This window comes from Gymnogyps californianus, chromosome 3, assembly GCF_018139145.2.
Source record: "Gymnogyps californianus isolate 813 chromosome 3, ASM1813914v2, whole genome shotgun sequence".
In the NCBI taxonomy this organism is placed as follows: domain Eukaryota; kingdom Metazoa; phylum Chordata; class Aves; order Accipitriformes; family Cathartidae; genus Gymnogyps; species Gymnogyps californianus.
Genome location: NC_059473.1, coordinates 26906592 through 26931387, shown reverse-complemented (window position 1 = coordinate 26931387; position 24796 = coordinate 26906592).

Sequence of the window (24796 nt, the reverse complement as noted above, 5' to 3'; positions counted from 1 at the left end):
TGGTTTCAAATCAAAATGATTGCTTAACCTTAACTGTAGAGTTATGACATGAAAAAGCTATAATCATCAAATTAAAGGGGTAAAATTTAGGAAAAGTGTGGGTTGAACCATCCTAGGATATATGGTCAGTCCTATGATGTGAAGTGGGATATGGAAAAGGAATAACATAATAATAACATACATTTTTAGTATCTTTCATCCACAGGAATTTCAGAATGCTTCCCAGACTAAACATGAAAGTCCAGATTCTGATTTCTGCTCCTCTGGTGTAAATCCAAAGTGATTTGACTGAAGTTATTAGAGTCAACTCTTCATTTACAAAACTGAAACTGAGATCAGAGATTTGGCCCTATTGTAGGCATACAGTAATGGGTTTCATTTGTGCACTGGTCTCATTCAAACAGCTATAATTTGAAGCAAATTCATTTTCCAGCGTGGGGAGAACTAGAACTGATAAATCTGGCACTCAAATATATACAGCAAGAAAGAAGAAAAAGCAGTAATGCAGCTTTTTAACATTCATCCAGAGATGTAAAACAGGCAAGCATCCCTGTGAGTATAAAATATTATTGCTTTAATTCAGATCGGTAAAAAGCCTCTCCAAGAAAACACTAAAGTAAAAGAGTGGGAGGAGGCAGAAAGAAATATATTGAAGCACATGAATTTAAACTACAAAGATGATCTCTGTCCAGTCCACTCAAGAACTCCTTTTTTGACAAGAAAATAAGCTTTTTTTTTGGTGCAGCACCCCTCCTTCCCAGCCACACCCACATCCCTTCTGAAGTGTATGAAGATCTAGTTTTCTTAGCGCTACAATCACTGTCTCTGCAATTTTATTGTGCTGTGAGAATTAGAAGCAAGAGATCCTTCATGACTATCAGCATTTTCCAAGTTGACTTGGGAAGACATTGCAGCCAATTTGCAAGCTTTCTTTTTTTAAAAGACTAAGCCATGTCCTAAAGGTTTGCTTTCTGAATCTGATCTGATGCCTGCTGAAGCTCACTAGAGTTCCTCTGGTAATTCCAGTGAGGCTTAGACTGGGGTCTTCTATGCATATAGAGCTGAAGTAGATTTTTTTAGGCTTCTTCATGAGAAGATAGCTGGTATACCATTTTCATACACGCTGCAAGAATGCTCCCTTAACCTTTTTTCCAGAACAAAGACCCAGGGTCAAAGATCTTTCATGGAGGGGAACATCTCTACTTTTGTCTGCTTTTGCACAAAATTGTACCCTTCCTAATCCAACTGTGTGTCAGCAAATAACTTAAAACTTCCCAGGAGAGTATTTATCTGATCTCAGGTCAGTAAGAGTGGCTTTAGAACTTAAACTGCTGGTATGTAAAGAGCAACAAACCCTGCAGTTTATTTGAGCAGTAGGGTCAGAAAGCAAGCATGAACCTAGAGAAAAAAGTTATAAAAAGTTCACTTTGAATGATGAACATTAAACTATCTGCTGTTAGTTAAATAAACAGGGTTTGCACACACCATTGATCAAGATTGAAAAAGTCGTCTTGTATTTCTGGGCTTCTGATTTCAGACAACCAAGGGTCACCACCAACTCAAGTCACCATCTAGTAAGTGAGTTTGCCAGTTCTTGGCCTTCTGCAATTCATCTTTTTTTTTTTTTTTTTTTTTAAAAAGTGATACTGCAAATTAATGACACTACCAGTCTAAAGTTCACTAGCCTAAGATCTAAATTAGTTACAGTCAAAAAGGGGACAGTGGTAATTGACACAAGTCCTTTAGAAGTTTTTCACATCTGACACAAAAATCCTCATCTAATTAATATCCAGGGAGCAATTCTCCAGCTGCATTACTATACAACTAAGGTCTGAAACAAAGACTGTGAATTTAAGAAAAATACTGTGATTTATATACAGGCTGTCATGGGGACTGCTAAAATCAAGTAAAATTTGTGCTTCATGGTGATTTTATAGTGACTAATGTTAATTAAGATACGATTTCTTTATACTGACTTAGGGAGGCCCCTTATAGCCTGTCCATTAAATACGTGCTTGCCAACTAAAAACACACAGAAATACAGATGAATGAGATTTTTCAGCAAGCCTTTCTCTGTCTGGCCCCTGTGCTTTTTCCAGTCTGGATCAAACACACAGTCCAAGGGTGTATCTTATTTGAAGAAACAAAATTCTTTAGTAGTTGGTTTGGCAGTAACCTTGCTTCATCACTCAACATGGCAATATTTGCTCAAGCAGGGACCAGTGCCTGAGCATCTCTACTCCTCCAAGGAAAGGAGAGGGGACTGATTTTAGCCTCTACCACTCTGACACCTACCTTGTCTCTGTTGCTAGTCTCTACCAGTCTCCAGGACACGAGGAGCATGCAGCAGCCCTGGGGAAGGAGCAGGGGGAGGCATGGCCGGGCTGTGGCTCTGCTAACTAGCCACAACCCTCTGGCTGCTGCTGGCTCATAGCTTGGCTCCCAATCCTTCAACCCTGAATGAGGTTAAAAGCAAGTGCTTTCTTAAGCAAGGTACCCTGCAAAAGCAGCCTTTCAGTTCTGAGCAAAAAAACCCCACCTGCTGCCGTTTGCTGTGTGCAGAAACACAGGGCTTCCCATATGCTCTCCATAAAAATACAGGATTGCAACAAGGAGGAATGTTTGAATTATACAGTTTGGGGTTTTTTTCTCCTTTTAATGAAACAATTCTGACAAGGCCTAAATATTTCTCAAATCAAAAAGAGATAACACTAGAGACGGGTAGGTTCTGATTTGTAAGGTAAAGCATCTGGAGTTCCCACTGACTTCAATTAGAGCTTCAATTACCTACTCCTCCCTCAAGCCAGACCTTCCCCTTGATGCAGAGCTGGGAACTGCTCTGAGCAGTTTGGAGAATTTTCAGAATATATAAAAAAAAAAAAAACAACACTGCTCTCCTGTTCATTTCTGCAACAAATACAACAAGCTGGATTTTTAGTTACAACCATTTTTGAGTGGAGCAAAGGAGCTAAGACCCGAGTGCGAATGGCACTGTTACAGTCTGACAGAACGGGATCTGGATAGAGCTGTCTCCTCTCCTACACCTAAAAACTGCACGCTTTCAGCGCATACCAAGGGAAACACGCACCCCATGCATTTGTTTCCTTCCCTGGCTCAGGTCATTATCACAAGTAACAAAAGTGAACAACAGATTCTAGCACCTCCCTAATGGTCTCCACCTGTCTTTGCTGCATGCAATATGGAAAGGAAAATATTCCCCAGCATCCCTGTAGGTAACAGTGTCAAAAGATATTGACGCACTCTCATCAGCAAAATCCTTCTATGTATTTCTAGAGTACCTGGGCTATTTGTACAAAATGAACAAAAATCCGGTTATTATGCCCACTGCCTTTAATTGGGTATGAGAGCAATCTATGGATAAAAGATGTGTTTGGTGTAAGCCCTTATCACCTTGAAGCAGGATCTTAACGTAAAGATGGAAAATCTATTGCAGGTGAATTCAAGGGTGGCTTATAAATCCATTTTAAGGGGAATTATTTCTTCACTCTACTCCTCAGCACTGTCCTCCCAAAAAGCATTCTGAAACTCAGACGTGTATATTAGCCTAGTTAAGACTTGTCCTTTGGAAGATCTCTTCTACCAGGATGCATGTTCACATTCACTTCAGCAGAACTACTTATTTAAAGTACCAGCAGCACAGCTGCCACTGCTAAGTCCTAAAGGAATACACAGTAAAATTGCTTTTTGGATTATTAACAGATAATCAAAACCTTCCAGAGGACATCAGTTACTCCTTCTGATACTGCCAACACTGGCTTTCCTCTGCATATCCCCTGAGTTTCTGTAAAAAACCCAGATGGGTCTGACCCACCTTTCCGAGCTCCTCACCCCCAGGTACAGGGAGCTAGTCCAAGTCTTGAGGAGGAAAGAACCATAGAAAAAGATGAAGGGTATGTGGGGGTCTATATAGCTTGTAAAAGCCTAATGAAAGTTAATTAATTAATTAAGCACTCAGGACCTGAAGGGCTGCCTCTGAAGTGACCCCGAGAACTCCCATGTCCTTGAACAATCCTTTGTCCCCACCTGCAATCAGTTGGGGTTTGTTATTGTTTTCTCCTTCTAATGTCTGTGGACTCTCAGCACTGCAACCCAAATAAGATTTTTGATACAGGTTGTTTGCAGATTACTGGAAATTAAGGGCTGTGTAGTCTCCTGACCAGAGCAGAGAATCTGGAGTACCCTTTTTTGCATTTATAGCCCCATACTGGGAGGTCTTTGGGGAAATCAGTGAAGCTGCCTGCGTCTAATTTACCCTTCATAACACTACCACTTGCCTGTTGCAAGTCCTTCTTCGCATTTGAAAAGTGTTTGAGACAGCCAAATAAAGGAAGTACTAGAACTACGAAAATAACTTAGTCAATAGGGTATCAAACCAAACGCTGAGTACTCTTTGGCATAAGAACCGGCAATACATTTTCCATGGGATACGCTAAAGAGCTGAAGCTGAAATCTAGTGCATCATGTCAGGAAAATGGTCTTAAAGTGGGATGTTAGCTATACCAAGCAGATGTTTTTACAACTGGCTGTATGGAAAAGCTGAGATGTACCCTATCAGTATGGAGATTTGCATTGTCCATTTATAAATACATTCCCTTACTCATGCTACAGTCTCATTCAAATGGGAAGTTCCATTGCTTTTGCAGTGCATGGGTCATATTAATTTCCTTGACAAAGCAGGTTTTTTGTGTCTGGTGAGTTGATGTTCAGGAACCAAACACAGTGTTTGTGAGGAGAGAGAAAGGAATATATTTCTGTGGTAAGTCATTACAGAACTGGTCAGGTTAACACCACCTATATGCCAGTTTTGCACCTTTCAGGCAGGGTTTGGTGCATTTACTCCAGCAGTCTTGGAGTGCTTACTCAGGACCACAGACCACTCCTGCACAATAAGTGGGAGGAGGCGATACAGAAGCCCAGCAGTGGGACAGTGGAAGCATCACTTGCCCATGGCTGTTTCTGGAAGACATCCTGGTAAGGTTTTCTCGTTCTGCGCTGTACTACCTCAGAAGGGACTGCAATGCTTCTTATGCGTATGCAAACATTGCATGTTTTCCCACATGGCAAATGGTGTTGGATTTGCCCAGAGCAATGGCTAAGGAGGCCTAAATATTTGGCCAGAGCTTTGTCAGTCTTTCCTCTCATGCCAGGCTTGCTATTAACGTTTTCTTCATTTTGGAAATGACTCGGCGAAAGGAGGGAAGAGTGCCACTCCGTACCTCAGGCCCACGAGTAACTAAAACATTTCTTATATCATTGGCAAAGGACCCGTCAGTGTTTTCTTCTTCAACAGAAATCTCGTGCTGTGAAAGCCTAGTGCTCCCCCTCACCTTCTCTGTCCTCTGGTTTTCTCCTGACAAAACCAGTGACATGACAGTTCTTAAATAAATCAGCCCCTGGTTGTGTTTTATGATGTCATGGTGAGCACAGGCCTGACCCTTAGTAATCAACATCTCGGCACACCGGGAAGCTTCCTGCTTTAACCGCTCTAGCAGCCAAGCAAACTTGCCTACACTGCAGAAATGATGTGAATTACCTCACCTCTGTGTATCGTAATAACCCTTACCACACATTATGCCAAATGTTCAGCACTGAGCTGCAAGGAGCCAAAATGCAGACAAAAACCCAATAATGTCTAAAACAGAGTTCAAGTGAAGCTGGGTCCATGCCAGGCTGCGGAGATCGTTCTTCATGTTCAGCCTCAGATCTGACTCTCGTGCATATGAACTAACGAAAGGGGCAGGGAATAAAACAGCATTTGAGTTATTCTCACAGAGCAGGTACTTAATAATATCCACATTTCCAGCATTTGAACGTTATGCTTTTATTAAGCAAAAAACGACTCCCACCAAATATCCCTCAGTTGCAGTAAAGGCTGTGAGCATGATTTTATTTCAGCCTGTGAACAAAGCCATATGGATTTCATCTGAGGGATTTGGGGGTTTTGATTCTTATAAAAGTCATGATGTCAAACAAAACTTCAGATCAGTCCCAAAACATATGCAGTGTGACAGCCGACAATGGAAACTACACAATGACATTCTTCGGCCCAGCAACATCTTCAGGCTCAGCAAGGAATCAAGCACAAATGTGGACAGACTTCAGCTTTCCAAATCCGAACGAAAGGCGGCGTCTGACACTTGAATTATGCCATCCCACAGCTGGAGATGCATTTTGACAAACACATTTCTCATGGCCACAAGCCATCCTCAAACTTCTTAGAAGATTCGGTATTCTGAAGAAACTGCAGTCCCATGCCCCTCGCCACACAGCCTTTCCTACTTTTGAATATCCCTCCATTCACCTCCTCAACCATGACCTGCAATATGCACTTTATAATGCCCATCGGTTTTGCATGGTGCACAGCTCAAAATACAGCAATGTTAGCGGGGGTGTTCCTCGGAGGGCTTGGGCTAGTAATCAGTGAGCATCCCTAGCACTTTCCAGTTACTTCCTTGACATTAATCCAGAAGGAAAAGAGGCCTACTCCAAAAATACATGTCAGATTCTTCAAAAACTGGGTCTCAAGGGTCTACAAGAAATGTCTCTTAAGCTGTGGCTATAGCTGGTAGGAGGGTACCTGGTAAAGCAAAATACAACATCAAAAGAACTTTTAAACATAGCAAAATAACTACTGATTTTTGCATCTTGTGAGAAGTTGCTTAGAAACATAGCAACACATTTAGGGTTATTATGCATTCAAAACAAAATTCAGGATATGAAACAAGATCTAGGTTTATTGGCTATGTGCTTTCCTATTCAGCCCAGCCAAAAAGACAAAAAAAGGCCTGTTTACTTTTAATGCTGAAAAAATTACTAAAACATTTCTAACAGCTGGTCATACTACTGAACAAACCTCTCAATTAATCAGCTAACTACCATATGTTTGAAATAGACAACACAAGTTTCCATTCCTAATAAAGTGCAAAATATTGATTAGTTCCGGGACAACACATGAATAAATTACTCGTGTTCATAATTAGGCTTTGCAGTGTCCAGAAATTCTAGGTACTTTTCACACATCATTTATCAATATTCTTTCTTTCATTTCTCTTTGCTTTTACCCCAGGTTTTTTAGAATAGCAGCCAAAATAAACAGAATATTTCCTTATAGTTCCCTCTCTCACTTCCTGCTTATGAAAGAATTTTCACTCATGGCCTCTTGCACTTCTTGGAATCAAATTTCTTCCAGAAATCTGCGGCACTGTTTTCCCCAGCAGCTAGAATGCAGCATTTTAATTATGAGTATTATTACAATCTCCCTTTCACTCCCCCATCCCACATTCCTCCTTCTCTGTCCTAATGGCTGGTCCCTCCCAAACCAGCTGTTAGAGGCAAACCTACAAATTTACTGCTTGCTTCCTTAGTATAATGCCCTCTCAACACTGCTTTATGAGTGCTGGTCTCTCAAAAAAATAGAAAAAAAATGAAAAGCCTCTGAAATTTGTGACATAGCTCTTCTGTGTGGTGTATTTTTAGGCGCACTTCATAGGTTATGAAAGGCTTAATCTACCCCCATACGCTGGAGTGGCACAGCTTGCGGCAGTGGCTTCCCCCAACACAGCTAACTAATATGAGGGCTCGGGGATCTCTGCGCTCACTGTGGGCTTAGCTGGGCTGCAGCATCCCACGCTGCAGCATCCCACGCTGCAGCATCCCACGCTGCAGCCATCAGCAAAAGCCGTGTGGGTGGCACGATGCATGTGGGTCCTCTAGACACAGATTATGTCACTAATGCCTATAGTAAACAGGTAATTCTATAATTGATTTCCAGAACTGCTTATAGTACTTGAAAGAGATTTCACGGTCAAGTGTGAGTTTCCCAAATGACGAAAAAGTACAAAGGATTGGGGAGGGGGAATTCCTTAAGAGGACAAAGGAGCTCTGCTTCCAGAGGCATTGCAAACTAAGCTGCCGAAACCATCTGAGAACTGTCTTCAGATTGAACTTCTTGCCAAGGAAGGACTCAGATAACACTGTCTATATGAGAAAACATTCCAGGCAATATCCCATCACATTTTAAGTTAAAACCATAGATTTTATTTTTTGGTAGTGCTGACAACAGATGTATTTTAGCTAACAGAACCATCCAGGAGGGAACTGAAGGAGACCACAGGCATAATGTTTACTCTAATTTCTAGTAATGCATAGGAACAAATCTATCTCTTGTGATTATTTAATTGCCTGGACTTCCTTTCCATAGTATGAGCATGCGTGTGAGCTGATATGTATATTTATGTACATATACATATAAAAATAAATATACGTTTATATATATGCCTTTGGAGCAGACCATTCCAAAATAAATCTGAAAATGACAGCAACACAGTATTCACTCTCAGCTGCACTCCACGAAAGGCTCGTAAGAGTTGAATATAGAATTTTTTTCATCTGGCATTTTGCAAGTAAGACACGTAAATTCAATTCCTTAGGAAGACTCTACAGAGCTGGAACTAACAAGGTGAATGCATTCAGTCATGCAAAGGTTTTTCTTAAGCTGCCACACCTTTTTTGGAGTTATTTTCCTATTCATCATATTCTTTACAAGAATGTCACAGTCCTCATAACTTAAAAGGTGGAGGTTAGATAGAGGAAGGATGATAAAAATATTGAGTGCCTTGCACAGGAAAGTTACATGAAACTTGCACCAAATACGAAAAAAAAAAGTGATTTCTGATAGTGCAGAGATTAATATAGGTATATGCTTCTCAGAATAACGTCTTGACCAAACCTCTTCAGTGTCCTTTACTTCAGCAGTTAGAATGTGCCATTTCATGTGCATTTTAACAAAAACTTTTTAACAAACTAATAATCCTAACACCTAGTATTATCTTTAGAGTATTATAGTACTGCATTAGTATGACAGACAGGACAGAGACAGAAGAAAGCAAAGTACATATATTTAATACTGTTTGAATTCAGGTGTTTGAATTTTCCAGCATCTAAACACTCTGGAAAAAAAAAAGACTTAAAATGTCCTTTAGCTTTGGGGAAATTCTAGTTGCGTTTCATCTTCTGTATGCTCACAAAGAAAATTCTTTTCTGTAAAGATCTGTAGAACGTGTATCTTGGGCCAGTAGCAGAAATTGGCTTAATAAATAGATAAATTGAACTGAATGCATAGGAAGCAGAGAAGCAGAGATACTTTATAAACACATAAATCATCCAGCCAAACAAGCCAAATGGAGTTATGATCAATCACAAACCTTGGATAAGTGAATTCAGAGTAGCAAGTACAAACTGCGTATGTGCAGTTCCCAGATCAAATGTTTGCAAACCTCACAAACTCGAGAATTACAAATGTCAAAAGTAGGATTATAAAGAAACTGTTCAAGAGCCAAGAAAAAGGGCTCATTGAATAAACAGTTTACAGTGATTATTATGATCAGCTTTAGCCCAAGACATGCTTTAGGATGGTGATTGTCCTTTCAAGAGAGAGCAAGGTTTCTAGAAGATTTTGTCAGATTGCCTGATATTGCTGAACAAATGGGCACACTTTTGAGCACAAAATCCCTTCTTGGAGTTTAAAAAAGAAAGAAAGAAAGAATGTCAAGTTAAATACAGCTTGGGAATAATTGCTCCAAGCTTCACTTACTTATGTTGCTCACTTGAAGAAGGGTTGTACACTCAAAAGCTTATCCTTTTTCCCATCTACACACAAGCTATTTCCCCCTATAAGGCTTACCAGTCCTGTGTGCTCAGCCCATCATAGAGCTACAACAACAGGCTACTACTGCTTTAAGGGCAGTGATGGCGAGAAATAAGCTCAGCATTTTAAAAGTCTAGAAAGGTTTTCTGTGAGCAACTGTCCTTCAGGGTTTCAGTTTGAATCATTTTGTTTCATGATGAAACAACTTCAGCCCACAGAGCCAGAGCACTATCCAGCCTGGCCAAGTAAATCCAGGTCACTTAAGAAAATCTTGAAACAATCTTGAACAAAGACCATACATCCCTAAGTAAAATTGAAGAACAAATTATGAGATGAGATTAATATCTGTGATGGTGAAAAGTAATGAAATTGGCCCTACCTGACTGCTACATGATCAAACCCAGCCCTTGTATCCTACCTGTACAACTGACTGATGGCTGAGTCTTAAAGAGAAGGCAACCCACTCCTCCTCGCACTGTCTGCACAGCTCTCCAATGCTAGGAGAGGCACCCACTGACTGTAAGGGTGACATGCATCACTTCCCTTTTGATTTACTCCTTCAGAGAAATCCATTTTCAGATTCGGAAACTAATTTTCATCTGAAATGAAGAAAAACCTGTATCAGAGATTTCGTAGCTGTGTGATGCAGAAGATCACAAAACTCTAGCCTGATTGGATTAGATTTTATTTTTTCCTGTAGTAATTTCTCCAACACTGTTTTAGCAAGGCTGATAAAATCAGTAGCTACTTCTTCACCATATGTAGATACATTGCTGAATTAAAGAAGACATTTGTCTTTTAAAGGTCATGGCCCTAGATATTCTCATTATCTTCCATAATTTTACACAACCATATGTTCCTATCCCTTGTCTTTTCATTTTGTTGCTTTTCCCCAGTATTACAGTCATCTATTGTACACTGCTTTCTCTTCCTAGTGGTTGATCTTGTAAATGCTTTCTCATACAAGGAATTCCATTGACTTCAATGGGAGTCCTTTTATAACTAAGGTTTTTTAGTATTGGGCCCTAAGCTGTACATTTTTTGAAGCAGGAAATCCTCTTTAACTGTTTTGTAAAAGATGACAAATAATATCCCCAAGGGAGACAACTCACAAGAAGTAGATGGCTTAACAAAACTTGCATCTGGCGTACACATACAATTAGGTTTCTTTAGATTCCACATTTTTTCCAGTTTTTCCAGGGAAGGGAGGAAGAATGAAGCTTCAGGGGTGGGAAAGTTATAAATGACATTCCATGAAAAGTACTGCGTAAAGTAGATTTTTTTCCCTCTAGATTTCTTTCCCTCATCAGTAGGAGGCTGCTTTTTAGACACGTTTCTTTAACACTATGACCATACTGAGCCATTCCCCCCCCTTTTTTTTTGTGGTATAACATAAATAGCCTCAATGTAGAAAGCCTGAGGACAGGCTCTACAAATGATTTCTTGACCTCCTCCTGCAGCCCTAGACGGCATAAGAGAGGTCTTCGGAGGGCGCCTCCTGCGCCACCAGCACTGCCACCCCACAGGAGCCAAAAGCCCGAGGTCTCCTTACAACTGCCAACACTGAAAATGTACAAACACGTGGTTAATGATCTTAGCAGAGACTCGATTCTGGGCCCTTGCGTGTCAACTGTTTTCACATTTACCCTCTTCTTTGCAATGACAAGGGTTATAAACTTTAAGGGGGAAGGTTGCTATTTTTTTTTAATGAAAGCTTCTTTTTTTTTTTTTTTTTGAGTAGCCACACCAGAGCTCTCGGGAGAGACAGTAAGGCTCACGTAATTTCACGTGTCTCTAAATTACAGTGAGGTGGGGTAACGTAGTGCAGTTGGGGTCCCTTACACCGTGCTACAGTGCTTCACCGTGCTGGGGTACCTGTCACCCCAGTACAGCTCTGCCACGAGCCCCAGAAAAAGAGGGAAGCAATGAGAGGCAGCCACACGAGCCCTCTCCCGGTGCTCTTGCGGTGTGTGCAGCACAGCCAAACCAGGGAACTGCTCCAACAATGGGGTAATTTGTCTCGTTTTATTCAATTAAGCTTATTTGCATATCTGAGGTTAATCTTTTTTCCTGTTATTCTAGCAGCAAATGCACACGCTGATACACTGAGTGGAAAATCATATGTTTGTGTGTGCCCATCACTGAAGTCAATCATAATAAAAGATATGACAAATTATGTGATTCCTTCTCAAAATTGAATCCTGTGATGTTTATGCAGAGCATAAGGATACTTATGCCTTTAATGCAACAAGCCTGCTTTCTATTTACATAGATGAGTGAAACATTGCCCTGGTATTACACAGAGTAAAGTGTGCAAATTCTAAACCCTTCCATAGTCCCTGGATATAAGAATGCATTCATATGTTTGCGTTTAACATGAACAAATTTATGATCTGATGTGGATTCCTCTGAGTACAGATGTATTCCAACTATTTGCTGAGTCCTAATTTTGAAGGAACAAATGTGAGTGCTTTGGGGGGAAAAAAAAAGTTAGTTTCTATTCATTTTAAGGGTTTTCAGTGCAGTGCAGGCTCTTTTTTTTATGAGGGGGTGGGTTGGGGGTTGTCTGTGACAGTTTAAAGGATACAGGTAGTGAGAACCAGCATAGTAGTAGAAAGTCAAGGCTGGGAAAGTAAATCAAACGCCTCCAGATCTATTTGTTCATTTTTGTAACTGCAGATAGTCCAGGTTTTATGAACCCTGCAAATAGAAACATACACTGAAAGATCATCTTTTGCTGTTGACACTGCCAACAATTGCACAAAGTAATCCGCATAAATCCACAGCATTAACCTCAAAATCATTTCAGGCAAAAATGGCACATTTTGTGATTAGGGCTTCTGTAGGATGGCAGAGAGGGAGAAACAAAAAGTGACCGCATATCTTGCATGTAGCCATGCATCTGTCTGGCGAAGAGTTTCCCCGTACCTTGAGGAATCGCTCTGGATATTAATTCAGTTCTCGTCCTCAGTTGCAGATAGATGCCCACTGCCCAAAGAGGATGTGAACCCAGCAGGGACTATGCCTCGCTGTGCTCACGGTCCCTTTCACCCAGGTTGTTTCCCTTGATGTTACGTACAGGGAGACAAGGGGCACCCCGGCTTTCCCAGTGCCTAGTTAAGTCAATCTTAAAGCCTTTCTGTGCTGATAGTGTGACTTAGAGGGCTCATTGCAGATCCCAGAGCATACATTTCAGTATGCCGGTTGTGGTTCAGGTTAGAGATAACTACATCAGAATAGGATATATTTTAGGCTCAGGATCAAAGTTTACATTTGAGGCCAAATCAAGGGAAAAGTCTGATGTTTCAGTGATCATGAGAAAGGTCCTAATCATACTGCTATGCTCTCAGTTTCCGCAGTGCTGGTAATCTCACAGTTCAATCTGATTTTCCTGAAACTTTTGCCATCTTGAAAAGTGGGAAATAGAGAAGGGCAGCTATTTGTGTAGTTTTAAATCTGCTCTGGAACTAGACCCATTGGAGCAGAATTGAAAAAAAATCTGAATCCAAACACTTCTTTAAATCTAATGGGGATTGTATTCCTGGTTTTTATTTTGTCCTATTTCTCACGCATACAAATACATATTTTTCAATAATCAGTCATCTGCATCAAACTTACATGTCCCAGTGTTGTTTCCTTTGATGTAGTTGGCCAAATTCCCATTGATTTCAGTTGGAGGAGGGTCAGAACTAATGTGCGTTACCAAAAACATGCAAACCCATATTCTGGCTGGCAGTTATTTAAAGAGCTGTGGAGCTTTTAACAATTCAAAGCATATAACCTGTCTTTGATATGACTTAATTTGCCCACATGTCAGAAAGAAAATGTACTTCATATCGTGTGTCTTCCTGAAATACCCTTTTGATGTAAATATTCTGTCTGCTGATTAACAGTTGTGTCCTTTCCTTGGGAGACCTTCTTCTGTGTGCAAGCCAGCACCTTCTTCCTAAAGTCTCCTCTTGGAAGCAAACACCTCAAGTCAACTAACTGAACCAGACCTAATTGAATTTTTTGCTGTCCCTGATTATTGTCCTTACTGAAACCAGAGGATACACTGGTTTCAGGGAGCCAGATTATGAGCAGTAATCGTGGATTTTGTGATCTAGGAAAGAAAGGTCAAATGCTGCTTTCAACAAAGTCAAGGTGGTGTTTTTTGCAGGTGGTGCAACAGAGGGCTAAGATCATCTGACGAAGCAGCAAGTGCCCTTACCACCAGGTCTTTGAAACACAGAAAAGGCCGCTTTGCGAGAGAAGTCCAGCGCTGTTACTGAGGGACAGCACTATAGCAGCAGGTATGTGAATCAGATTCAGTTTAACCAAACACGTAGTACAGCAAACAGTACTAAAGATGTGCATGTCTCTGTTTGCCAGAGGTAGAAACCCAGAACAGCTGCAAACCACTGACTCTCTCGGTCAATTAAAAATGAAACTGCTGGACATCATTGCTTTAATGGTGACCAAGAGGAAGGACCACTAGGACATTGGTGTGGCACCGAAAGATGGCTGAGACTCTGATAACTGCCCTGCAGAGAATTTAAAATTAACTAACAGTTAAAAGTAAGGTGAATGCAGGCTAGGAAAGTCCAGAAAAGCAGCTACCTGGAGGCAATGGTGAGTTTCGCTAGGGGTTTTTAGGCTGTGTGCCTAATTCCCATGGAGAGTAATGAGAGATAGTAGCCAGAGTATAGGTATGCATTTATTTTTTACAAAGAAGAGTTTGATCCCTGTTTAAAGGCCAAACTCACATCATCTGGAAGACAGGGCTCTTATTTTTAGAGGTAACATACTTTGTGTTTCTGGCAGCAGATCCAAGGTAAGCATTTTTCAAGCTCCTTTGTGTTTCAACTTTTTAACTTCAATTCACTTTGCTACTCTCAGAACACAGCATTTATACGTACTGTAAAATCTCAAATTACCTACAGCTTTGATACATATGTTACCAGATAAATCACTGCAAATACATATATATTTGTGTATTACTCTTCCCTAAGGAAATGAGCCCGTGCAATCACACACTTTATCTCCTTCTAACTTTTGAGATCTTTCTCAAATGTCAACCACATTTGACAAAGGATTACAGGTCACAGAGATAACTAAGTTCCTAGAAATACAGTGATAATCAGTAGCCAGGTCAGTGCAATAGCCAAAACAGGAGGGCAGGCCAAGTTTTGCAATTAAACCCTCTGTGTAGCAGTAGGCATCTGGCCAAAGAGCATGCATGAACTAACCGGACAGTCGGGATACGAGTAGCTCTTAATAGTCGTGACAGGGATCTTCCTCACTAAGTGTCAGGAGTTTTTACAGCACAAGAAATTTAAGGGACAGAAGGAAATAAATCTGAAGGCAACCGTGCCTCACTTGACCCTCTGCTTACAGAGTAACCTGCTCAGGAAATGTTAATTGCTTCTCACTGGAGCTTGTTAGTGCATGGGAGAATTGACTTTAATTATGCATCTTCCTTTGTCACAGTTCTGTCTGTGCCAAATCACATGCCATAGAAAGCAATTTGATACATGCAAGAAAGAAGTATAGTGTGCTACCAAATTTGCATTCAGTTTCATAAATGACAGACCTTTTCTTTGAACAGTAAGCCATTTAATGCCTGGTTTGAAGGAAGGACAAAACTCTAAGGTATCATGTTCTCTGTAAAACACCCTGTCCGTAGTTGCATTTTTTTAAAAACTGAATTCAGAAAATAATTAAAATAGATTATCATCTTTCCTGATCCTTCAGGTTTATGTCAAAGGTCAACAGCGTGAACCTGTAATGGGTTTGACCCTAATTAATTAGCCAAGGTAGAGCACTTGCGTACCGGCATAAATTATGTACATACTTAAAGAAGACCAATAGCAAATCCTCATGAAGTCACCTTATCCTTGATTTCCCGTGGAAAGATGCCTAAATGCCCCTTTCCAGTTAACACAACAAAACAATAGTTCTAGACCTTGTCCTGAAATTTACAGCAGCATTTATTAACCAGATATCTTTTCCTAACTGTTACTGAAAGATGAAATAGAAGAAATGTTTTCATTCATTACTTTTTTTAAGATGTAAGAAGGTGGATTTAAGAACCTGTCTACATTTTATTGCACTACAAACTATACAGCCATGACAAGCAGCACAGAAGGATTATTACTGGGTCCTCAAGTTTCCCTAAAGAACTGGAAAAAGTAATTGCAACAAAATTGGTGTATTTGTCCACAGAATAATATTATATGAGCTTTTCAGTGAGAATGTGGAAAAGAAAAGGAGCATTTCTATGGTCAGGCATAACATTAAGGAAGCAAGACATTCTGTTGGGAAAAGTGTGGAAAGCTTCATCTTAACTTCACCTGGAGCCAGTTTTGGCTAAAGGAAAATTTATAAGGCACCATTAAAATTCCCCTTTTCAAGCTTCCAGCGTGTTCTCTTCCTGGAAAAATAAGTTTTCCAAAGTACAATACGTACATGTAGTAATGAATAAACCTAATTATACTAATAAATGCTTAACTGATCTTCCACAACACACTTTTGTGTAGATTATAGTTTACCCCAAGAATTTGCAGACTCATGAATCTTTTCTCAAGTTATCCGTGAGAAGTTCTTTGTAACAGAAATCATTAGCCCGAATTCAGCCTACAGCTCTTGACCTTCAAGGTGCTGTTCATCTTTCCAGTCTACATTACGGTCACATAGTGGGTTCTGCAAGAAGACGACATTTCCTGGTCATTTCAGCTGGATTCTGGTGTTTTAACTGTTAGGTAATCAGTTAAAAGAAATGCTTTGTACATTCATAGAAAGAAATGCAAATCATTTTGCACAGTGAAATTCAGAACAGAGTGAGAAAGTGCAGATAGCATTAGCCCTATCTTTTCCTGAATTGGGACTTCAGCTTTTAACACAAAGAAAGTAAACTCATTTTCAAACTCTCTGAAGAATAATCCAAAACTCATTGTACTTAGCCTTATTGCTTTTAGTGACTCTGCTGGGCTTGGACCTGCCTTTTTTCCTTGTTGTGATTATAAAACAGAATGACTGCCTTACTTTCAGTTTCTTGAGGAGTGAAAGGAAGCTGATTTATGGTGCATAAATACCCTAATATTAGCGTAACATGTATTTGGTTGCTCATGAGTGTTCTGTAGTTGCATAGATTATGTAGTGTAACAAGTGAAAGAAGAACAGGGTATCATATTTTCAAAGGGAGTGTTTGTAGTTCTTGCTGGACAAACACAACTTTCACATATCTCATAGGGGGGAATATGCTAAATCTACTTGATCCAGTGCATTATGCAAATACAGTAAGCCTTTGAAGATTTCAGGCAGTTCACCCAGTTTTTCCTAACCTTCCTTTATGAGGATACAGCATCCTTGGTCTCTGAAACCACTTCTGCAAGGCACAGTGTATTAAACTTTTTAAAGATTATTTGTGGAAAAATGGTTTCTTTGTCATTCAAGATGTGTTTTTAGGCCTATAATTTCCTTCAAGTGAGCACAATTCCGCTAACAGCACTATATTATTTTGACAGTAAGTCAGTTGGCATAAGACTTCATTGTGTATGCCTTTTGTTTATATAATCCTTCCTAACAGTAACAAGGTGTTTACTGTTCAGCAAACACATTTTATTTTAACTGCCAACAGTAAAACTGTCTGATAAAGTTTGATTTAGCTAAAGAAAGCAAGTTCTCATTTAGCCCAAATAAATCCATGGTGCTATAGACAGCTGTTTGGAGTACATAATCCCCCAAGCTCTTATAGCGAGGCAACTCTTGCTATTGAATGAGCGAGAGAGAGCAGGCTCAGCTGTTCAGGATGTGCTCCATTACAACTGTAATCTATAGCACCGTGCTGCCATATTGTGAAAGCATTACTTACATTCAGCGGCAGTGAAGCAAATACGCCTCTGACAGATGCTCTGCAGACTGACAGCTGACACCCTAAGCTGAGCTCTATGGATTTTTCACTGAACACGTCCTGCAGCCCAGATCGATGTGGCCTGGCTGTCTGCTTCTCTCTGCTCTCCTGCGAAGAGATCAACATCTAATACCGTTTCTGCGAGATTCTCAGGGAGTTAACTGTCTCCAAGTGGAAAAAGTTCAGATTTCAGAGAAACAATGAACACAGACACTTCTCAAAATAACAGCATTTTGCTGCTTGAGAGAAAGAAGAATTCGTAAGCCTAAAGGCATTTTTCTTCCATTTTATGGCTGACTTTATCCTGGAGAAATTTGCCAAAGAAATGTGATTTTTAAGGCTGATATTATAAAAACTTTTGAGAGCAGCAGGGAAGAAATAGTTGATCTGTCACATGGAGTCCAAAAAAGTTGTCTGTAGCAAATGCAAAGCAAAAAAGACTCCAATATTTGCTTCCTGCCAAAATCAGAATATGCAGCGAGAGTATGTACACGGGCAGAGGTCAGGATGTGCATAATCAGCCAATGCTGCACTTCCATTCTAAAGAAAAAACTGTAGAATCAATCATTTTACTGTAATGACTATAGCAATCTTCTAACCTTAACCTCAAAGCGCTGGTAAAGTAGTTTACCTCTTTTTTTTCTCCTTTTTTCTTTTATAGGACTACTTCATTAACACTGCTTCTGCTCCCATTGAAGTCACCAGCAGAACTCTTTTAATTCACTGAGAACAGAAGCTGGCCCATAAAGCGGTTGTGGTTTGGAAAATGCTTTCAGGAATGATAATTAGTTCAAAGCTGAAAAGCAGTCACTTACCTACAGTGAACATAAGAAACAAGCACAGAAATGAACACAAGCTCGTTTTGAAGTGTATCAAGGGAGGTTTAACTATAATTTCTGTACTGGAATTTAGGGACAATTGGGTTGGGTTTTGTTCTCTGTTATTATTTGTGCCATCTTCAAACAGACTAGATGCCAAGATTATAATCTTACATTAGATCTGGGAGTTCCTGGAAGGGCAACTAGGTCTGCTTCTGATTTTCATCCTGCCACAGCGCACATTGCATGGAAAGACAAACAGATGTGTATGCCTTCTTGCAGAAAAATTACCAGAGTAGGGTTAATTGCAAAGAACTGAAATTCCTCCTTCTGACTGAGCAGCTTCATGTTTTGAAAGCACATTCTGTGGCCACTTTTCGACTTTCAGTGTGTCCTTGTTTGGTTGGACTTTGCCTTTAAACTCACATTGCATTAGAGTTTTGTAAATGTATATGTAAAAGGTAAATGATTATGTGATTATGTGATAATTGAATGAAGGCTACTCATTAAAGTGTGGTGGATTGACCTTGGCTGGACGCCAGGTGCCCACCAAGCCGCTCTATCACTCCCCTTCTCAGCAGGACAGGCTGGGGGAGAAAATAAGATGGAAAAAACCTTGTGGGTCAAGATAAAGGCAGTTTAATAAAGAAAAAGCCAAGGCCGCGCAGAAGCAAAGGAAAACAAAAGATTTATTCTCTACTTCCCATCAGCAGGCAATGTCCAGCCACTTCCTGGGCAGTAGGGCTTCAGTACGCGTAGCGGTTGCTCCGGAAGACAAATGTCGTAATAACGAATGCCCTCCCTCCTCCTCCTTTCTCTTAGCTTTTATTGCTGAGCATGACATCATATGGTATGGAATATCCCTTTGGTCAGTTTGGGTCAGCTGTCCTGGCTATGTCCCCTTCCAAGATCTTGCCCACCCCCAGCCTACTGGTGAGGGGGGAAATGTTGGAGAGACAGCCTTGATGCTGTGCATCTGGCTACTGCTCAGCAGTAGCCAAAAACACTGGTATGTTATCAACACCTTTCTAGCTACCAATACAAAGCACAGCGCTATGAGGGCTGCTATGGGGAAAATTAATTCCATCTCAGCCAGACCCAATACATAAAGACACAGAGAATGGAATAACTGGCAATGGTGTTGGCAAGAGAGGGAGGCAAATACACAAGTGTGTTTATAATTTGAGTGGGAAACTAAGTAATGCCACTGAAAATATTTAGGATCATGTGTTAAATTTATTGTCTCTCTGGTTTCCAAACTGCTGTTATGTTCTAACTCTTGAGCACACCATGATGTGTAGGAGAGCAGACTCTCTGTGTCTTTGCATAGTTACACAAGAAATTCCAGTTATCTCTACAATACCAGTCCTGATAACAATGAAAATGCCATTAAAAAACACTCACCCTCAGCAATATTTGCTAAAAAATGTAAAAAGGTTTTCTTCTCTTACAGCAGCTTTGCTGATGTAATTGAATTTGTATTGAACATCTCAATGCACAGTGTTACATACCTGTTTGGACACTTGTACCAGAACCGGGCCAGCAATGTCCTCGGTGCAAATCAGCTTAACTGATGTCACGCTTCAATACAGGGTGTATCTAATTTACAAATGAGGAAGATCTTGTACAGGAACACACCGCTGTTACATAAGTGTATGCCATTATTTAATCAATAAAACCATACATTAAACACTGCACACTCAGAAGAAAAAGGATTTGAAGATAATTACCAAATCATTGCACTCATCAAAAAATCAATAAACGTTAACACAATGTACTCAATGGATTAGAGAGATCTTTGTCAGAAAGGCATGCCCTTGCTTCACATAAACTAATATGGCTCTAGTTAGGCAAAACCATTAAATTGCGCTGCTTTCTACAAAAGCTATCAAAATCCCATTAGTGTAGATAGCTAAAAGCAAAAGATGGTGCAACCCCAAAGAAAAAACTGGCAAAGAGCAAATTTGGCCTTCCAGAAGGTATGAGATGCAGATGGCCCATAATCAGATTGCCCAAACCATGTATCTCATCACAAAATCATCCCAACAGTTCAGAGCACGTTCCTTATTTTGTCTGATCCTTTTAGAATCAGAATAAGCAGGTTTTATGGGTCCTGTTTCCCCTCTAAAGCCCTTAGTCACTGTTACTGGGAGCAATTACATATTTGATAGTTAGCATCACCTCCAGTGATCATTCTCCTGCTGACACTGACGTTAGCACACAAACAAAAAATTCTGGCTGCAAATGGTTTAATGGCTGCAATTAGGCTGATAACACAGCCTATTCCAAATAGAGAAGATGGAACTGTCTGAAGTAAACCTAGTGAGCCTCTAAAATGATTTATGCCTTGAGAAACACTGCCCATGAGTCTGTCTAGACACAGGCCTATGTAGGCTGTCTTCTAGGCATAAACACATATGAGGAAAAGTCCAGGGTAAATTTTTTTCTAGTTCCACAGTAACCTAATAATAATAACGTTCCAATTTTTAAAGCAGCTTCTAAATAAGAATATCAAGGCATTTCCCAATAACGATGCCATTTTACAAAGGGTGAAATGAGGATGTTAATTAGCTAACTGCTTAGAGTCAGCTCTGTCCAGCCCTTGACCTTAACACAACTGCAGCGAGGGTTCATGTTGATTTTGGGAAGAAGCCTCTGTGCTCATATCTGCCAAGGCTCCACCAGCATGCGGGCACCTCACGGACTTAGTGCCACCACTGGCTCCTGGCCTGCAGCCCCCAGGGCACCCTGCTGAAGGAGAGCAGCAGATGGTATGGCACACTGACCATCAGGGGTTGCTGCATGGTCCTGGAGTGCTCCACCTTGCCTGGAAAGCAAGCACAGAACAGCACAGGGAGCAAGGAACTCGTACTCTGTGCTGAGACTCAGCATCTTCCTTCCAGGAAAAACTGGAGAGGCAGAGACACAAATTGTTGACATTGCCAGTCCATGTTCTCCCCTGGTCCCTCCTCAGTCCCTCCAGCAGAGTAGAGAGTTTGGTTGAGGATGTCCCCAACATACTGCCTCTTTTTTCCCCACAGTGGAGCAGGAAGTCAGCAAGAGAACCGGGAAGGGGAGAAATGGCTAGCAGCAGCAGCAGCGGCACTGGGACCCAGTATCAACACACTAGTTATGAAACAAAGCACTTTTTAGGATGTAACTGGGGAGCACATATGCACTAACCGACCCGAACACAAATGAACTTCTCAACAATGTTGTTCCTGAGGCTTGCAGCCACTGAGAGCCACAAATAAGCCAGTAAAAGTCATCAGCTTCTTACTGGACACAAGGACTTAGATATTAATGAGGCTATTGCTCTAAGCATCCTGAATACTCAGGTCAGACTGACCTTGGCCGGACATGACGGCCTGTACAACAGGCGTTGTATGTTCCTGCCTTTCTGCAGATCTTGCAGAAAACATTCACACATGCATGCAGCACGTCTGCAGCAAAACCAAGAAAACCCTCAGCTCACTGATATTTTCAAGCATACAAAAGAAGTAAAGCCGAAATTGAACCTTATGTCTGAAGGGCTGGCACCACCTTTAGGAAAACTTAGATACTACTTCAATTCTACTTTGGGGGCTGAAATATTTTTAAGACTTTGACTGATGTAATGTAGGAGGGTGATTTTTATCCTGCTGTAGTGAAATACACAATCATTAGCGCCTGAGAATAGAAAAGTATGTCTCCGAATACCTCATTTGAGGATTATTTTTCTCATAGACTTGGGTAATTACCAAGAAAGAGGGACTCCCCTCATGCTTAGAAATTTCTTAGAAGAATCTTTATAGCCTTCTTTATAACCATCTACCTCTACCATGATATTACAGCAAATTTTGTTGAAAGCTGTTAAGAAGAATTTACATAAACTAAATACAGCCTGTAGAAATTGTGGGAAAAAAATAACAGGAAAGATAGCATACATGACTATAAAATAATTTAACTCTTTTCGAGAGGAATCTGGGCGTATCTGCTTTATGTGTGCACTGCAAACACTATATTAACTGTGGCAGTAGAAGTACATCAAACAAGAACCAGATACATCACAGAATTCTTTACTGTTCAGATTTTATATTAAATCTTGCAATAGGCTTTATATTATTGTTGTTTCAAGATCTCAATGAGTTTTCTGGTCCTTGTCTTCAAGATTGCGCACATGTGATTGACAGTAGTACATATTCAGGGAGCATGCAAATACAACTAAGTTTTGCAATACCTTCAGGTCTGGCCTTCAGCTTCCAGCTCCAGATAATATATCTTTAATACATACTCATTATCATTATTAGATGCAGCATCTATTGATTCTTTGAAAAAGGTTAGAAGTGGAAGAGACCCACCATGCTAAACACTAAGACAAGGTTAAGGTGGACAATATTTCACAATCAAGTACCTTTAAACAATCTGACATCGTGGGGTGGTTTCTTCAGTTCCTTCAGGAAATTATCTCATCACCCAGAAGAGCAAAGCACAGGGGAATTTTCACCTGAAACTCCACCTAGGTTTTCATTGTCCGAATTGAACTGTTTCATCTGTATGGAGTTGCCAGTCAACAGCCCCTCTTTCATGCACGTTCATGCAGCAGAGAAGATCGGTAAAATGACAGCCAAGCGTGTTCTGCTTATTCTGTTGCCAGTGCTTCAGCTGAGTAGCTTCCAGTGTGAACTCTACATGTACTCTCTCAGGGACCTGTAGCTGGTACAAGAAAATAAATGTTATTACACATCAAAAGCTACTGTACTTGTATTTTATATCTCTTGCATATACATGCACATGTAGAGTCATAAACCCAATTAGACCAAAGAGGGCATATGCACATCCTTAGAGAGAGAAAGCTCAGTCCTGACAGTGTTATATGTTTTGGCTACAACTGTGTATATGTTTATACAGGCATGTGCATGTGTGTTCTGTCATCATATGGTATCACTGCATTCAGGACAGCTGAAGCTATAAGCTTATCCTTTCTGCATATTTATGTGACAGAAATGTGGAAGCTCTTCTCTGATTAAACAGAAGTTTCACAATATTCTTCATTTCTCTCCCACCCGGAGAGAAATGTTTTCTGCATTTCATGATCAGGACTTCAACATTTACAACTGGATCATCTCTCCCTCTTTCTAGACTGGGAATTCTGAGCCCCTGTTTGGAGCATAGTGCATGCATCCGTTTCTCTTGTACGTGGCCAGAAAGGATGAGTTACAGTCTTCCCTGAGCTTGTATGCACTCCCCTCAGAAGTCCTGTGTACCTGAGAACAGAAAGACTTTGCAGTTTTCTAGGGCTTTTTTTACCCCTTTTTCCAGAAGCTGTTGGTCCAAACCAGCTCATCGCTTACAGTCTACACTAGAACAATAGCAGGGAGAACAGTGTCTGCTCTTGTGTCTTGTTTTGTATAATATTAACATTTGCATTGAGAAGATAAATGCTCAGGGACATGAGTCTACTTCTAGGAGCATAAACTTTCAGATTAAATCACCTCAGAAACGAAGCGAAGTCTTGCCACTGCTCTCCCTAGGACCACTTTGTACCTGGTACAAAGTGCCCACCTTCACATTATCACAAAATGTATGCCTTTTTTTCTTCTTCTTTTTTTTTTTTTTTTTAAAGTAAATGAAAACACCACTAAAACGGAACTGGGCCAAATTCTCTGCAGTGGAAGAAAGGTCAGCTATGTAGACTTCAGGGTACAGCTTTGCATCTGTAATGGTAAAAAATGTGGCTGAATGTTTTCCTGATCTCATTTTTTAAACGTGTTTATTTGATTTTATTTTGCCAGCAAATTTATGCAAGTATGATTTATATGTAATAATCCCCATATTTTTTTAATTACCTTGCCATAAAACCTGAATAACTCCCCCTACTTTGATCTCCAACACATTCTGGAGAATACTGCAGCAGGCATGCCTAAATCAGTTAAGCCATGCACAGAGCTGTTCCTGGAGGGAAGCTTTCCCACATCAGAAGATTGTGTAATAAAACTTAACACAGCTCATTAATTTTCTCTCTTAACCAATGCATCTGACAAGAAGTGACTTTGAAAACCTAAAGGAATGACACAACTCATGCTTTGCGTGAAACATCTGTTTCCAGCTCCTTTGCTATTAAATTGACATCTTTTTATTTGAAAAGTTCCTTTTATTTCCCAACTTCCTGCAATTGGTAATGTATATATCCCAAAGAGCTTAAATTCACAGCTTTTAAAACTTGATTAACTAAATGCTGGGTTATTCCTGTCCCAGAGGAAAAATGCCTCTCTCGCACAGACAGATTAAGTGGTACAACTATGCTTTTTAATCAATTATTAAGAATTTGTTTATTCAAGCAATGTCAGACTTCATAAAGCATCAAAACAGACTTCAAATCCCCAAATAATGTAAACACCAGTGTGATTGCATATGAAAAATATTAGCATTCTCGGATCT